This window comes from Gadus chalcogrammus, chromosome 21 (genome assembly GCF_026213295.1).
Source record: "Gadus chalcogrammus isolate NIFS_2021 chromosome 21, NIFS_Gcha_1.0, whole genome shotgun sequence".
Lineage (NCBI taxonomy): Eukaryota > Metazoa > Chordata > Actinopteri > Gadiformes > Gadidae > Gadus > Gadus chalcogrammus.
The window spans coordinates 13600756-13618255 of record NC_079432.1 but is presented as its reverse complement, the minus strand read 5'-3'; the positions used below and the strand labels follow the sequence as shown (position 1 = coordinate 13618255).

The 17500-nt window shown below is 47.1% G+C and overlaps 1 protein-coding gene across 9 annotated transcripts in view; it reads right to left on the bottom strand.

The window, feature by feature from the left end:
* Window positions 1-17500, bottom strand: part of ptprk (protein tyrosine phosphatase receptor type K) — a 107156-nt gene that overhangs the window by 84979 nt on the left and 4677 nt on the right. The gene's annotated exons all lie outside the window — the stretch shown is intronic.

The window sequence follows — 17500 nt, the reverse complement described above, 5'->3', positions numbered from 1 at the left end:
AAACTCCTGCAGACCCCAACAGCGACATGTTGTGAGAGTCACCGCCCCGGTTGAACTTCTTCAAACGTATGAAGGCTATTCTAAAGTACACAAGGACAACCAAACACAGTGTCCATCAGACTGCCCTCAGCGCGTACTCCCATGCATGTGTTGTACGGCTTCACTCACAAACCTGAAGTAACCAACGTTCAGATACGGTACGCCGGCGCAGCCCTGCCTTCAAACGCTGTTGGTAAACATTTATATTCAGACTGGTTTAAACTCAAAGCGGCGGCGGTGAGTAGTACAATTTTTGCACAGCAAATTAAAAATAAAATCTCTCCTGGCAAGACTAGCAGTCTGCTACGTTGTGTAAAGAATGCCATGTGGCTGGAGCGCATGCTGGAATTTCGCCAAAAGGAAATGACACAATTCACACCACGATTCAAGTCACAACTATACCTGTTATGTTACCTTCTGTGGATTAGTTATTGAACAGCATACACAATAGAGATGCAATCTCAGGGCAATTGCAGAACCACCTCCGATTCTCAAATGGGTGCATCTTGTGAACCCATTTGTGATGGCTAGAGACACAGCACCATGGCAGAGGAGGGTGAAGGTAGACGACTGCCATGGAGAGGGGAACAATGCTTCACAAGATTCAAGGACTTTGGCCTCACTGCGCTGATGACCCCAAAATGTCCATGTTGTGTGTGTGTGTGTGTGTGTGCGTGTGCGCGTGTATGTGTGTGTAGCTTTGGCCTATTGCCTTAGGGCCTCAGACTGTTTTACTTGCTGAGAATGGGCCACACGGAAACACACACACACACACACACACACACACACACACTTCAATGTCAACGTTGCGGCCATTCACAGCAGGCTGAGTGGGGGAGGTTGGAACTTGGGGGAAGGATCAGTGAAGCGTAGCCACACACTCAACCCACTAGTGATGTGGGACCATATGTAGTGTGGATGATCCACACCAACATGGTGAAAAGGACACTATAAGCTGCAAAAAGCCTAAACCCTCAGCTAGTCGTCGGACATTCCCATGGCAAATGGCTCCTTTAAAGGCATTGTTGTTGTTTTTTCAATTATTATTCCAAATACACGTGCAAAGAGCAGGGTCTGTAGGGCAGAGCATCATGGGAGCTTTGTGGAAAAACACTGAGAAGAACATTGAGCTTAGAGGATCAGGTTGGAGCTTCGGGGCAAACGTTGCCAACAAAGCCGTCGAATTCAAATAATACTTGAGATGGTGATTCTTGGGGAGCCCTTAAATGGGGGGGGGAGAACCAATATTATTTCCCGTGTTACAGCTCGGCTATAGCGTTAATCGCTCATCGTCGTATTCCCGTCCAATGTGTGTACGTGCTCTTTCAGAGAATAAAAGACATTCTGTATGAAATATGACAAATGATGATATATTTAATCAAAACAGACGGTTTTCTTAACCATTCCATTCTTTATTACCTTTTTCTCGCTCTCCAACAGCAACAGACACACACACTAACACTCGTAGTTTTAAATAACACACAAACACGCCACCAGAGGCACATCGTCCACAGTGTGTGCCAAGTAATTAACAGTGTGTGTGTGTGTGTGTGTGTGTGTGTGTGTGTGTGTGTGTGTGTGTGTGTGTGTGTGTGTGTGTGTGTGTGCTGGGAACATTTAGAAACCCTGATCATAGAAAACAAGTGCATACTAGCCATGGTGTCCATTCACTCCCTCCATCCAGCGTCCCTCCCTCTATTCCTCCAGCCATCCATCCCCTCCCGCTCTCGTCGTCCCCTCACTTGTCCTCCATCAGTTCTGAATTCCACCTATTCCCCTCCTCCTCCTTCCACTCTCTCCCCCCGTCCCTCTCGTCGACTCCCAGGGCCGTCGCTGACTGTGGGCTTGGCCAGCCAACGCCGCTACGTTGTTTCCCATTGGTTGTTACACAACAAGGCCACCACAATCAGTCCTCTGTTGGGGTTGCTAACTTGCGTCGCAGTACGGGACACACACACACACACACACACACACACACACACACACACACACACACACACACACACACACACACACACACACACACACACACACACACACACACACACACACACACACACTGTAGTTCCGTCTTTCTTGCTCACTTTAATGTAAGTAATCAAAGTGGACAAGTGGCTTTGTGGTGCAGAGAGAGGGGGAGAGGGAGAGGGAGGGAGAGACAGAGAGAGGGAGAGAGGGAGAGAGAGCACACCAGGGATCATCTCCTTTAACTGTCCTCCGCTCACTGAGTGTGTCCCGCAGGCTAGCGGGGAAGGGAGGAGAGAGGACTAAGAGAGGAGGGGAGAGAGCAGTAGAAAAGTGAGATTGACAGAGAGAGAAAGGGAAAGAGAAGGCCACCGAGAAGACAAACAGAGTTGGCAAGCAAAATACACAATTACCGAGTAACTGAACATCAATTCTTGAGTTATGACTATGAGGACAGAGTTTCACAGTATCAACAAATAGTAGGGTACAGGAAGACAGCGTAATGGTGTGTCTGCGTGTGTATGTCTATGAATGCAAGTCCAAAAATAACAAGTCAACTAAACACTCAACTAGAGAGGTGTGCGTGTGAGTGTGCATGTGTGTGTGTGTGTGTGTGTGTGTAGCTAGGGGCAGTGTGAAATCTACTCCAACAAAAAAAAACTTGAAGAAAGAGCAAATGCTTCCTGGGACTAAATATGCGGCCATAGGCAACGTGCCCATGTCTGTGACTGTGGGTGTCTCTATGCATCACTATCTCCTCTGATCTTTGTGTGTGTACGTGTGTGTGTGTGTACGTGTGTGTGTGTGTGTGTGTGTGTGTGTGTGTGTGTGTGTGTGTGTGTGTGTGTGTGTGTGTGTGTGTGTGTGTGTACTAGGGATGCAAACAATTAATCGATTATCGATTAATTGTCGATAAGAGATTACTCGATTAAAATAAATTACTTGCAATTAATCGCATTTTAACCCGTAATTCCCCAACCGTCCACGTGAGGGCGCACTTGACGCCAGACGTACTTGACGCACACGCGGGAACACAAGCAAAGCAGTGCCGTGTTCCAATACCCGTACTTCCATGAGTATACTTAAAGGAAGTATACTATCCGCACTGGCTACTACGTTAATTTTTCAGATGCGAGTGCTGTTCCAAATCGAGTACTCCGTGGTGCACTAACCGGAAATTACGATCACGACTGCCGCCGTGGCTCCTCCCCCGCAATAAACATCCCGCTTTGAACGGTGAACTATTTACGCCTAGCAGCTATAAAAAGCTATAAAAACTATAAAAACTACAAAATGACTATTAATGCAGGCTATGTGGAAAATGCGCCGACTTTGGCTAAGCCTGGCTCCGCCTCTTCTGCTACGTAGCTAAGAAGGCTGCCGTTGAGTACGGGGAGTGTCCTTCGATCCACACTTCACGATTAGCCCGTTTTGAGTACGGCATCCGGGTCCTTGAAGTATACTTCTTTTCGCCGGATCTGAATTGGAGTACTGCGTACTCAAATTTTGGCTAGTAAGTACGGACAGTACGGGTATTGGAACACGGCAGGACAAGACAAACGAAAAGCGGGACACTGACACGATGAAGAGGGCAAAACGGAGTGCAGTATGGAGCCACTTTAAGTTGGTTAATGACGACAAAGACGCCAAATGCACAATATGTGGAAGTATTTTAAAGTACAACAACTAAACGACTTTGTTGAATTACCACCTAAATGTGTCACATTCAGAAGGAAATTCAGCTTCTCAGAAGAATTGCCGCTTATCAATTAATCGATCATCGATCGATAAGATGAAACAACTATCGATTAATGAATTACTCGATAATTTGCATCCCTAGTGTGTACGTGTGTACGTGTGTACGTGTGTACGTGTGTGTGTGTGTGTGTGTACGTGTGTGTGTGTGTGTGTGTTTCCTTGGCCAAGGGCATGGAGTGACTTGCTTCATGGCTGGACTGACTTGAAAGGTAAAGAGACGGAAAGCATGCCCACATGCACACGAGCGCATATTGCGTGAGACAGACACACATACATACACACACTCCGAAAGCGCACAAACAAGGAAGGCATTTTGCCACAGCAGTCTTGTAGGGATACGCGAACAAACAAACACTGAAATGCAACCGTCTCCTTTGTGTGCTAACCCAGAGCAGACGCATCTTCACACACACATGGATCACAGGGGACAGTGATGCAGAAAGTCTTTAATATAGCTCTAGAAGAAGGAGAGGCGTGATGGAGAGAAAACGGTTTAGGAAATTGGTTCCATACCACGGGTTCCTAACAAGCCCAGTGTAGTTATGTTCTGTCTAGCGACTGGCAGATTCATTGTTGTCCAAAATCACATTAGACCAAGCGTCATGCTCCTGGTCTGGCACAGCCCGTCCTGCAGATCAATCGTGTCTCTCGCTTAACCAGACGGCACATACCTACTCCGCCATTCTGTGCATTTTTATGTGCCTCGTCGTCACTGTCCTCGTTTGATATGAGGCTTTTTGGACATGGAGATGGATTTTCATGATCAAAGAGGAATATGTTCATCACATGTTGCAAGTCAATGTCATGCCGTGGGTGGACCAAGAAATGGCTAATTCAAAGGCTTTGCGAAGAGGAGTCCTACCCGTTTAGAAAGCAACATTTTGCACACACAATCCCAGAGAGTTTGCAAAATATGACCAGAAATACGACCGAAAAGGAATGTGTGGCTTGGAAGATCTTCAACTGAAAGTATTGATGAAGAGAACTCGGTTTAATGGAACATGAAGGGGGACAGTGGGTGCAGAGATGCTAGCAATGCCCGCTCGTTAGCACACTGAACACTGTGTGTGTGTGTGTGTGTGTGTGTGTGTGTGTGTGTGTGTGTGTGTGTGTGTGTGTGTGTGTGTGTGTGTGTGTGTGTGTGTGTGTGTGTGTGTGTGTGTGTGTGTGTGTGTGTGTGTGTGTGTGTGTGTGCGCGCGCGTTACGGACGAATATCTCCTGATCTTTAGAATATTAAATTGCTATGTCTATCTATAACAGACTTAGAGCGGCAGAAAGCGCTGAATAGAGTCGAATCCTCCATACAGACCCGAGCTGATTTCATTATAGATAAATCTGATTCATCTGTTCAGCCTCTCTTTTCACACACTGCTCCACTCCATTTCTCTCTATCCATCTGCTTGCCTCTGCCCCTCTCTGATATTGGCACTCCTATTCTCTTCTTTTTTTTATACCCTTTTAAACTTTCATCCCCTCTTTTTGTCTTCATCCACAGACACCTTTTTTTTGTTGCATTCAAACAAAGTGACGGGAAGGAGAACAGAAGAGAAACAAAAAAAAAAAAGGTTGGGGGGGGAAAAAAGTGAAGCGAGAAAACAACAAATTCATCTCCTGGACCCTACATCCCCCCCACACACACACACACACACACCATGGGCCACTCCCTGATAGAGCGCAAAGACAGGGTGTGTGTGTGTGCGTGCATCTGTGCGTGAAAGGTGGACGACACCTCTTACTCCCCACTCTCTGCCTCATCATTGCAGCTGCTCCACAGAGGTGTGTTTCAATATATCACCCTGTCTCAGGCGCACACACACACACACACACACACACACACACACACACACACACACACACACACACACACACACACACACACACACACACACACACACACACACACACACACACACACACACACACCTGCTTAATAAGCGGTATTCAGAGCTCCTGGCTTCATAGAAACCAAAACTGCATTGCTGTGCAAAACTCTGCGGTTTCAATTTTTTTCCCTCTTCTCTCCTCTTCGTTTTTTCCTCCTCCTCACTTGCTTTGTTTCCTTCCACTCCATGCCATCTTTTCAGGTCCTTTTGGTTCCCTTAATGGCTCCTTCTTCACCATCTCCCATTTACGGTAGATTCCTTGCAACTGAAATTTCCGGTTGCTTCCTTGTCTCCAATTTCCTCTCCAGCGGACATACCATCAAGGCCATCAGCTAGCACACACTTCTGTACATCCTCTCATACGTAGTTATTAAAGAGGAGAGGAGAGGAGGAGATGAGAGGAGGAGGCAAGAGGGCTGGGCTGTGCTGGACACCTGGAAGTGCCTCAAGGGTTGGAGGGGGTGGGCTGGGGGAGTGGGGGGCTTTCAGCTGTTCAGTCCCCATATGAGACGGTCAGAGTGTGTGTGTGGTTAATGCGTGCGCTTGTATGTCTGTCGGCATGTGCACGCGTGTGGCCATATGCGCATTAGTGCTACAGGAGTCGGACAGGGGGTCACGCCAGATGGACACACACACATACACACTACCCAACCTCCCCCCCCCCCACCTCAACACACTAGCATCACGTTCTGCTTGCATGCGTCTCGGCCGTGTGTGCCCTACACCTAGACCCCACACAGCCACAGAGCACTGCCAGTGTGGCTCTCTGCAAAGCCCTGGTCGTTAAGGAGTATCATTAGGCAGCTCAACGGGCTTCTAATAGGGAGCATATGTTTATGATGATTGATTTATGGATGTGCACGCAATCTCACACCACAGTCATTCTCTGCAGGATCAAAAGGTATGTTGCCGTGGTGAATCCGACCCCCTGTACAAAGGGATGGTGCCGCCTTATCACTGCTCGTGAGTCCTTGCAGGGAATGGTTCTCCTGGTTTCCATTCAGAAGCCTTCACCTCGGAGAGGGCTCGCCCACTCAACTGTACTCCAGAGATACGCGGGCCTCTTGACCCGGGCCACCCGACCTAGTCGATACGGGGGCAGGCCGTTCGCACACGGTGCAACCCTCTTGGGTCTGTTTGTGTGAGAGGGAGAGGGACCGAAAAACAGGGAGAGCGCTACAGGTGAGAGGTTGAGCGATGGCCAATTTAGATTAATCTCTTAGTTGTCTAGTGGCACACACACACACACACACACACACACACACACACACACACACACACACACACACACACACACACACACACACACACACACACACACACACACACACACACACACACACACACACTCTTTTTTTCTGCCCATTCTTCTTTGCCGCATTGCTCGTCATTTAGGGCAATTACAATCACTGAATGCATAATGAATGCAATCATTCTATTTACTGGGGTACTTAAACAATGTCGGTTGGGAAATACACACACAGATTCACACACACACACACACACACACACACACACACACACACACACACACACACGTTACAAGATGCTACTTTATTGCACTGCCTTTTCTGTAATAGGATTTGTGTGCTGTCAAAGTGATGTATGGAGGAGCCAACATGTCATGCTTCCAAACACAAAAAAAAAGCTCCCTCCGCACACACACCCAAACTGAGACCCCAAAACACATAAAAAACGAACCAATTAAAAGGGAAAAAAATAAAATAATTAAAGTTCACTGTAGATAGATATATATACATATTAGTGGTGGGCATAGATTTTTTTTTTTAATCTAGATTCATTTGCCATTTTAATCTAGATTAATCTAGATTAAAATGGCAAACGGCAAAAAATCTGTTTGTTTACCTTGACAGCGGTCAATTATACTGGGCAATGGTGATTTATCAAATATAATTCACAGCCGGAAGTTGTGAAGTGCCCATGCAAGTGAACGGAGCATAAACAAAAATAATTGACAGCTGAACGTTGGGAAGGCCCATGCAAGTGAATGGAGCAGTCTACAGCATTGAGAAGAGCCGTGTAATAATCCATAATAATGTAAGGTTTAGAAGTTAAATATTTGAAAGTTGTAGAATCAATTAATATAATTTCTATTGGAGTTCATTTGCTAGAAATGTACTTACAATTTTTAGTCAGTTAATCATTTACATATTTATGTTACACAATTATTACATATTTACATGTTTACATATTTAACACAGTCAGGATATTCTGTTGAATCTGCCTCTCTGATTCCCTCACGCTTACCTAAGGTCTAAGGGTGCATTCACACTAGGCCAACTGGCCGTGGCCGTTGGCCGTTTTCACACCTAACCGTGCTCAAATGGCCCCATTGTTCTCTGGCCTGCACTCACAGTGGGCCATCTGGCCATGGCCGTTGGCCGTCGCAACTGTGGCCTGGCCACGGTAGGCTCTTGTACATACGTCATCACGTCGTAAGTAACACGTCATCACCAAGCGTCCGCTGCATGGACCATAATAAAGTCAACACAGAGAACTAAGTTCGCACTTTGCTGAGTCTGTTGCTTATTTGGATATATGTTTACCGTTTAATGGGAAAGAAGCCTCGTCGCCGTTATTATGTCCGTGGTCGTCGCATGGACTATACGTCATCCAGCTCAGGTTGCGTAGCCGTGCGTGTGCGTGTGTCGGCTCATTAGCATCTGTACCGTAGCGGCCCGGACCGTAGCAGCACACCTCTCCCATTGGTCAAATTGGCCTGGCCTGGCCGGCCAGACTGGCCGCACTCACACTGGCAGATTTGAGCACGGTTAGGTGTGAAAACGGCCACAGCCAGATGGCCTAGTGTGAGTGCACCCTAAATTCTAGCTTCTGATTGGTTAGTTCAGTCATGTGATGGGTCCGAAGAAGGAAGTGTTTGAAAATAGATTAACGGCGATATTTTTTTTATCGCGCGATAAAAGTTTCGCGTAAAGTTTCGCGAAAATGCGTGCTTAGCGGGCGTCCAATTTTTTTGTATGCTTTATTGCACATGCCAATTTTTTCATCATGCTTTACATAAATATACCAAATACTTCCATTCAAGTTATTTCAGAGTAAAATGAATACAAGTGAGACAGACCTTACATATTCATATGACTGGAAATAGGATAGGTTAATTCACTTGCGGTGTTAATCGTTTATTCTCTTGCCAGAAGGACTATCTAGAAGGACTAGACTACTTTGAGACGCCCCTGGAATCCCCATGTTTGTTTCTAGCGTAAAGCAAGCAAAAAAAAAAAGTTTTTTCTTTTTTTCTTTTTTAAGAAAATAAGATTCGGGGCTAATTAAATAATATCTGTGGATTTAGCCCCGAATGAAACAGCCTAGCGACGTCACTGGCTGCTTCCATCCCAGCATGCCTCTGGGCTCCAAGGCAGAGATTCTGTCATCACCACGGTGACTGTCATGACGCATCATTAGTAGCTGAGGCAACTAATTAAGAACTGCCTGTCAGGCCTGTGGTCAGTGCTTTTGCATACAACCGCCCACACAAATTACCTGTCAAAAACACAGTGCCATCTTTTCTGAAAGATGCGCAAACACAAGTACAAACACACACACTCCCCAATGAGTGGCACCTATATATGATCCAACACACATCACAGAACCAATTGTGTTAGTTACCAGCTGTGTGGTGGCCTAGAAGACACACACACACACACATACATACACACACAGACACACACAAAAGTTGGTCTTCTTTAAACCAAATTACAAGATTCTAAAATCGCTTTGCAAAATGGTGGGAGGCTGACAGACTGTTTTGTTTAAATCATGTTTTTGAAAAAATAAAGCTTTTAAGAGGGCTGACGCCTCTGCCTCCTGCTTATCTTTGTCATTGGAGCGACATAAATTGTGTTCAAACCAAGGTCACACACACACACACACACATGCACACAAGGCTAGTGAGCCTTCACATCCATCCACACCACATTAAACACTGATGCATGTATCCTGGCTGAACAACGTCTCTGCATGTTCGTGTGTGTGTGTGTCTGTGCGCGACTGTGTGCGTGTCTGTGCGCGTGTGTGTGTGTGTGTGTGTGTGTGTGTCTGTCTGTGCGCGACTGTGTGTGTGTGTGTGTGTGTCTGTGCGCGACTGTGTGTGTGTTTGCGTGTGTGGTCAGTAATGAGGTGTCACTAGTATGGGTCAGTAAGCATTGAGTGATCGGTGTAATGAGACAGAATACAGAGAAAGAAATATAGAACAGGAAGGACTGTGTGTGTGTGTGCCTGTGTGCCTGTGTGCCAGTGTGTGTGCCTGTGTGTGTTGTACACTTATTAATTCTCTGTTATGACAGAGAACACATCTCTGGCGATGGGCTAGTCGGACTTGTTTGGTTTGAAATGAGAGTGTGGGGGTTGGAACAACAAAACGTGTGTGTAAGGAAAAGCCATTTGTATCTTGTGAAAATCGTATTGCTTTAACTCACTCGGATGGCGCTCTGTAAACAATATACATTATACGTTTCATATCTCAGGGTATTCTGCAGAATGTGGACCGTTATCAGAGTTGGTGACAGGGCCTATAGAGATGTAGCCCAAGTGCTAATTGGTCACATCTCTCCAGCGCCCAGCCACAGCCAAACAACCTGTTACATAAAACGGACTGGCTCAGAAAGACAAACTAAACCGATTTCATCTGGGGGGGAGAACGGAGTGCCAATCAGGATCCGATATTCACACACACACACACACACACACACACACACACACACACACACACACACACACACCCCCCCCCCCCTCCCCCGCCTTCAGCTCTCCCTCCATCCCCAGATGGTGTATTGCATTCTGGTCTTCTCAGTTAGCCCCGGGGTTTCAGACCTTTTTTGTGTGTGGTGTTTAGAGGTGGGCTCGGAGACCGGGGTAGTGGGGGGGGGGGGGGGGAGTCTTCCTATCGGCACATAGCATGGCTTCGAGGTGGCCCTGAGGTAGGCAAACGACTGCTATGAATATCAAATTGAAGCATCGCTAAAACAAGAGATACAAATGCGAACGAGTAGACGTGACCAGCCCAGTGTTTCAGCCTTCACCCTGTGGCCCCGCGCGGCCTCCCCCTGGATTCCTTTGTGTCATGTCACTACTCCCCGAGCACCGTTTCTCACTATGGGACCTCGGTTATCTCTGTGGCTCTGCTGGTGATATCGGCGCGTATGGGAGAGGGAGGCAGGGGGGGATAAGGAATGACAAGAGTGCAGCTGGATACGCTCACGGTGCGTCGGGGCATGCTGCTCCTTCATTGGCTGCTTATCACGTTTCAAACAGAGGCACACCCACCCCACCCGGCCCGGCCCGCCCCGGCGCAGGTCCCCCGTTCTTCTCCTCTGCTAGCTCCTGGCTTTGTAAGGAGTGAGCCGCAGGGATCACCCTATTTGGGTGTGGGAGGGCCAGAATCCACAACATCGACGTTGTCTGAGGGAACCGTTACGCTCAGTGGGCCCTCCCTCCCTCCGTCTTTCTGTTTCAGACCTTTCACCGGCCGGCCAAAGGGCCTAGTCAGAGCTGCAGACAGCTCAAAAAGTAAGAGGACTGGGGGGGGGGGGGGGGGGGAGATGTTTCAGAACTATGCGGATGGGTGTACGGCCCTAGGGTATCCAAGGTGACGTAAAAAAAAGAAATACTGCATTTGTCAAATCCCTGGCATTAGCATAATTAATCAAATCCGTATTGAGGCGCCCTGCCTACCACGGATAACAGCAATAATGGTTTTTATAAGCGTTTTATTGGCAGCTCCGACAGGGAGACACGCTTTGTCCTCACTTCATCCGTCTTGTCTCTTTCTATGTCTCTCTGTCTCTCTCCCCCTTTCTCTCTCTCTCAAATTGCTCTGTGATACAGACTGCCTCTTGCACGCCCTTTGCTCTTACGTTTCTTTCCCTCCCTCTCTCTCTCTCTCTCTCTCTCAGGACCACTAACCTTGATTCACTGTTCACAGCACTTGACTCCGCTCCAGGCTCTCACACACATACACACACGCACATGACCCAGAACATGTGCAGTTTGTGCGCACACACACACACGAAGGTACTACAACTACTTTTTTATTTCTCTACACATATTTTAACTAGCAATTACAAGTAAGGTGTGATGTGGAACACGCAGGCACACACACACACACACACACACACACACACACACACACACACACACACACACACACACACACACACACACACACACACACACACACACACACACACACACACACACACACGTTAAGTTGAAATGGTGTGAGGCCAGAGCGGGGGGAACTGTGGCTAACCTAAACCACATGTTGCTGGTTTGCTCTCTCTCAATTTTCCTTGGCAAGGTGTCCACAGCTCACAAAAAACACTCAGATCTGAATCCTGAGTAACTCATTTTGACTCAGTATCTTCTTGGTCAACACACAGGACACCATCCCCCCAGAGCTGCGGTAAAGGTCCTCCCCCCTGATCAAAGGTATGCGAGTGCTTCGGGGCAGGGAATGTGTGATAGAGGGAGGAAACTGGAGAGAGAAGCACCCGAGTGAGAGAGACAGAGAGAAACAGAGACAGAGAGACAGACACACATAGAGACAGACACAGAGAGAGAAAGACACAGACCAACAGAGACAGAGGGAGAGACAGAGTTATAGTTCACGGTTTTCGATCTTAATCCTTATTCACCCGGGGAATGCTTTGGCTGAGCACCCAAGCACCTTCCAGCTATGCCGTGTTCGACACAAGAGTTACACACACAGACATTCTGGCCTGGCAGACGGCCAGCTGCATCCCCACCGACTACGTCGAACAAGAAGGCAGGCCCACCGCTGTGGTGGAGCTTTATCTGCCTTGCTCCAGGGCAACTTATTTGTAGGTTACAGCGAGGGAGCTCTCAAAACACACACATGTTCACAGCGACAACCACCACACATCAAAGTACTATTTTTTAAAGGGCTGCAGGACCAGAACATTACAATCTGACCATTTTGCTAACAAGTGTTTCTGTGCTGTGTCCAAATCAACACATCTTCCATACGGCTAAACAAATGTATGCGTTTGTTTCTCATATAAAGTGCCGAGCCCGGCACTTCTGTTTATCGGCGAGCTGTGGTCATACTCACGTCGGCCAAAGAGCTAGAAATGATTATGGTTGGACTCAAGGGTTTAGACTCGACTTACATGGAATGAGACTGAGACTTAGAGACTTTGGAAACGTGTGTACCCACCTTGGGAACAGCAAGCAGCACGTGGCCAAACAATCTCCTAGCCCGTTCCCTGAACGGAGAGCGAAAGCAAACCATTCGCCCTGCCTTCTATCATCTAAACCTCAGGCAGCACCGCGCTGAAATACCACAGGCGTTTATGGCCCGCGGTTGTTGTAGGTACAATTTCGAGGCATATACTACACAAATGAGAGCAGCAGTGCCTACATTCCTTTGCGGGATTACGCAATAGTAAAGAGCACCATGAGGAATAAAGAGTATTCTACACACAGTTTTTAGCAAAGACAACAAGTCTGGGCCAGTAAGAACCGCCGACGGCGGAGTGACTCTTTAATCAATGAATCATAATGTCGAGAAGGAAACCTGTATTGGACTGGACTTCGTCGAGCGCAATTTCTCCAGAGCCAATAATTCTTTGAGACAGAATCGGCCCGTGTCTTATCTCAGGTAGTGTGTGTGTCTGTGTCTTTGTGTGTGTGTCTTTGTGTGTGTGTCTTTGTGTGTGTGTGTGTGTGTGTGTGTGTGTGTGTGTGTGTGTGTGTGTGTGTGTGTGTGTGTGTGTGTGTGTGTGTGTGTGTGTGTGTGTGTGTGTGTGTGTGTGTGTCTTGTGTGTGTGTGTGTGTGTGTGTGTAGCATAAGAGAAGTTGAACATAAGAGACAGTCGGTGTCATGTGGAGGTACCGCTGTATCTGTTAACTGTTAGCCCGACAAGACAAGCTCTCTCTCTCTCTCACAAACACACACACTTTATTTACCTTTGGGCTAATAAATATAAACATTGTAGACAGTTAACGGTATCACTAAGTTAACTCAGGGAGACAGTTTCTCGAGCAAGGACTTTATACACAGACAGAAAGGGAGCTCTGTCTCTACGTGTGTGTGTGTGTGTGTGTGCGCGTGTGTGCACGCAAGAGAATCTCTGTTGCACATTGCCGAGTTCAGCACACAAGCAAAGAGACAAAAGGAAAATGGAACAAACACAGAATTCCAACGAGCGAGAGGAAGTCACAGAGAAAGCAAAAGGGACAGACTTCAGACCTCGGTGTGAGGAGAGACGGAGGGAGCAGAGAAGAGTGTGAAGAAGGGAGAGGGGGAGGATGAGGCCGCCAGGCAGGCCCCTATAGCGCGCCTCAAATCAACCTGATTATCGTTATCATTATTGTCAAAGCGACCACAGATACCCACTCGGTGTCCAGTTACATTGCCCAGCCATCACTCTGATGTAGGCTGTGGCCTAACCCCAGGGGTCCAGAGGTTCTGAGGGGGGAGGGGTCCGGCAGGACAATGTCCAGAAGACGGTCTAGTCTGGGAGCAAAAGGAAGTCAGGGGGCAAGGCACTCCATTGTTTGAAGTGACCTGATATGGAGCAACACTGACGTGGCCGCGGGCCTCTTGTTATCATTTTTTTGTTCAAACCCAAACTTGAAAATGAATCTGCTGGTTATTTTTCCTCAGCCCTGGGAGCAGAGCTTGGACACTGATAGCCCTGTGTGGGAAGTATTGAGGTGTCCTTGAGCCAAGCACATCACGCTCTTTAGGAGCTGATAGTCGAGAGCACTGGCCTAAACCAACGCTGCCGTGTGCATATGCTGGGACATGTTTGAATACTTGGGGGATGGAGGGTTGGAGGGGGAGCCCATCACAGGCACTAATTGTGAAGCGCTTTGAGTTCTCAAAGTGCATAGCAAAAGGCTTCAGTGTATCGTGTAGCGTCATGCTCACAGCACTTGAGCACCCTGATGGTCACCATTAGTGTGTGAATAACTTCTAGTTCTGGGGGGATTGAGGTGGGGAGGTAGGGTGAAGGGAGAGTTCAAGAGGGGGCCGGTTAACAGTAGAGGGGCTGAGAAAGTAGGCTGCTGACAGGACAGGAGGGGGTGGGGGCCATTGATAAACAGTTGTGTTGCTGTGTTTAGAGTAGGAGGTCATAAATTCATAGGATGGGGTGGGGGTGGGGGGGAGGAGTCTAAAGAAGCTTAGAAGTGGATGGATGGGTGGTGGAGGGAGGGGAGGGTGGGTGGGTGGGGGTCGGAGGGGGGGGGGGGGCTATCAGATCACAGTTAACGGACCAGGGAGAGATGGCCTTTACAGTCTGAATCATCCCAGAGTCGGGCCAGACCTAAGAGGGGGCTGATTAATATGAACAGAGCAGGGTGTGTGTGTGTGGTTTGGTGTTGTGCGTGTGGTTAACCATTAAACCGCAGAATTAGAAAGTGAAGGCTTCAAGGTTAACGTGACTTTCTTAAGATGTGTGTCTGTGGTTAACGTCACTGGGCTTGGATCAATGTTTGTTTTCAAACTTGCACAGACCAAGCATGAAGTGACGTCGCATCTTCTTGAATCTTGTTTGGAAAACTTACACAAAGCGTCAACATTTTGGACTAAAGAGAGGCTTGTCCCAGGGGAGGTTTGAATTATAACAGAGCTCTGTTTCAAACGGGCCAAAATCCATAAATACAGTGGCTCCAAACACTGGGTGGCCTAAACAAGGACACAACATCTTCTACAGGTTCAGACTCCTACCCTGGTGGGGGGGGGGGGGGGCGACTAAGGATGGCATACATTAAACACTAATTATTGAGCACAAAAAAAAATATTGGCTCCATGGCCACATTTCAAGGTCATCCATTATTATGTTTGTAGAGAGCTATTAAGGAAATATTAAGGACTGAGAACTTGGCAAGGCACAGTTAAAAATACTTAAATGTACATTAAGGGTATATTGTCTTGGCATTCATGCTGGACCATTAGATGTGATGCACTAGAAAAACATCCAACATTACGTGTGCATATGCTGAGGAAATTTATTCTGTGACGGAAAAAGCCAGCATGAAAACAGATGTACAAAATGAGTCTGAGCACACATGCTGGCTGCCAGCCTATCAGAGGGTTTGTGTGTGCGCGTGCGTGTGCGTGTGTGTGTGTGTGCTGTCAGACTGACCGACCGTGTGTCCACAGACACCTATGACAGACGGGGGAGGCAGACGGACGCTCAAGATAAACTAGAGGGCTGGCAGGACTTTGCATAAAGTCATTTCAAATTTCCATTTCAACTCTATTGCGTACATTTGCCACGATTTAAATCTCTGTGGGAGATGGACAGTGGTGATGTAAAGATGCTTTATAGGGATGGGCAAGATGATAATCTTAATGGACTGGTCATCTGTCTTTAAGCTCCAACACACACTGATAGCTTTAGATGGCCTTTTCCTCTCAACTGAAATCAGCTTAAAAAAAGGGGAGAAGGTGGGTTAAGACGAGAAAGCGAGAAAAATAACTGCGAAAAGGGGGATCAGTGGTTTAAAGGTCATCTATAGGGCGAGAGCACAACACCACATTAAGCAGACAGTGCTACGTTGTGTGGTGTGGATAATAGCTTACAAAATAGGGATGGATCAAATCCTACTCCAATTAGTACACTAACTTACCCTTTGCATGGTTATTTCTCGAAAACGAAAAATAAACCACAGGAACATACTCTTCGAATAAGCCTATGTTTGTTAATCCTTTCTTGGATTCCGCTTATCAGGCTTAGTGGCTGTACGGCTGTCACCCTGAATGGATGACCTGCGCTTCCTAACGCCAGTCTAGTGCCAGGAGATCAGGGCTGCAACGCTGCTGTGCTATCCTCGGCCCCACACTGCCTATGGCTATAAGGCACTGGGTGAGTGTGCATGTGTGTGTGTATGTAGAGGGGGGGGTAATCTATGACAGATGCCTCCATAACTGGACTAATAGAAACCACTTCTAACCACAGCCTATGGTCCTAACACAAACACCCTCTGGCTAAGTCAAAATGCTACCCAGGCTACCTGAAGTCTTGAGATACTGGAGGTCCATGTCCCTCTTATTGTTTGTTCACAATAAGAGGTACATGGTGTGTGTGTACGCACACACACACACACACACACACACACACACACACACACACACACACACACACACACACACACACACACACACACACACACACACACACACACACACACACACACACACACACACACACACAGCCTGTCACGTTGGCTCATTGTAACAGCGAAGCATCGGCCTTGAGAGAAGCAAATGCACGCTTGTTTATGGAACGTTGCAGGCTGGCTTCCTGCTTGGATATGTTTGTTCTATGAATCTCTGATTAAAGGAGCTGTCTCAATCAAACCGATATTCAACAATTTAAAGAATGCCTTGTTTCTTCACCTCAGATGTTTCTTTCATTAAATAGAATGATGTAAAGAAAACAAATCGCATCTCTGTGTTCACAACAGCACTTTGTAATCTGCGTCACAGCACAAGATTGATATTTTCTAAACAGTCAAACTATCGAGAAAACACTGTGGGTTTACAAGAAATTGCTTTTTGGTGCTGATGTCTGAAGAAAAAATGGGATTAGCTTGATGATACAAATAATACAATGAAAGGCCTTCCCAATACCTGACCCACAGCTTAAGGCTTAAATAATATCCTCATACTGGTTCTAAAACATGGGACTGCAATGAAGTTGGTTGCATCAGAAACATAAACTTTCTTTCAACTAACAGTAAACTGGTTGTGGTCATGAGCTCAGGGTATGTTACTTTCAGACCATATTATCAGCCATTTTGCAGCAGCAGCCACTATCATTCTGTCACCCGGTGTCATGAT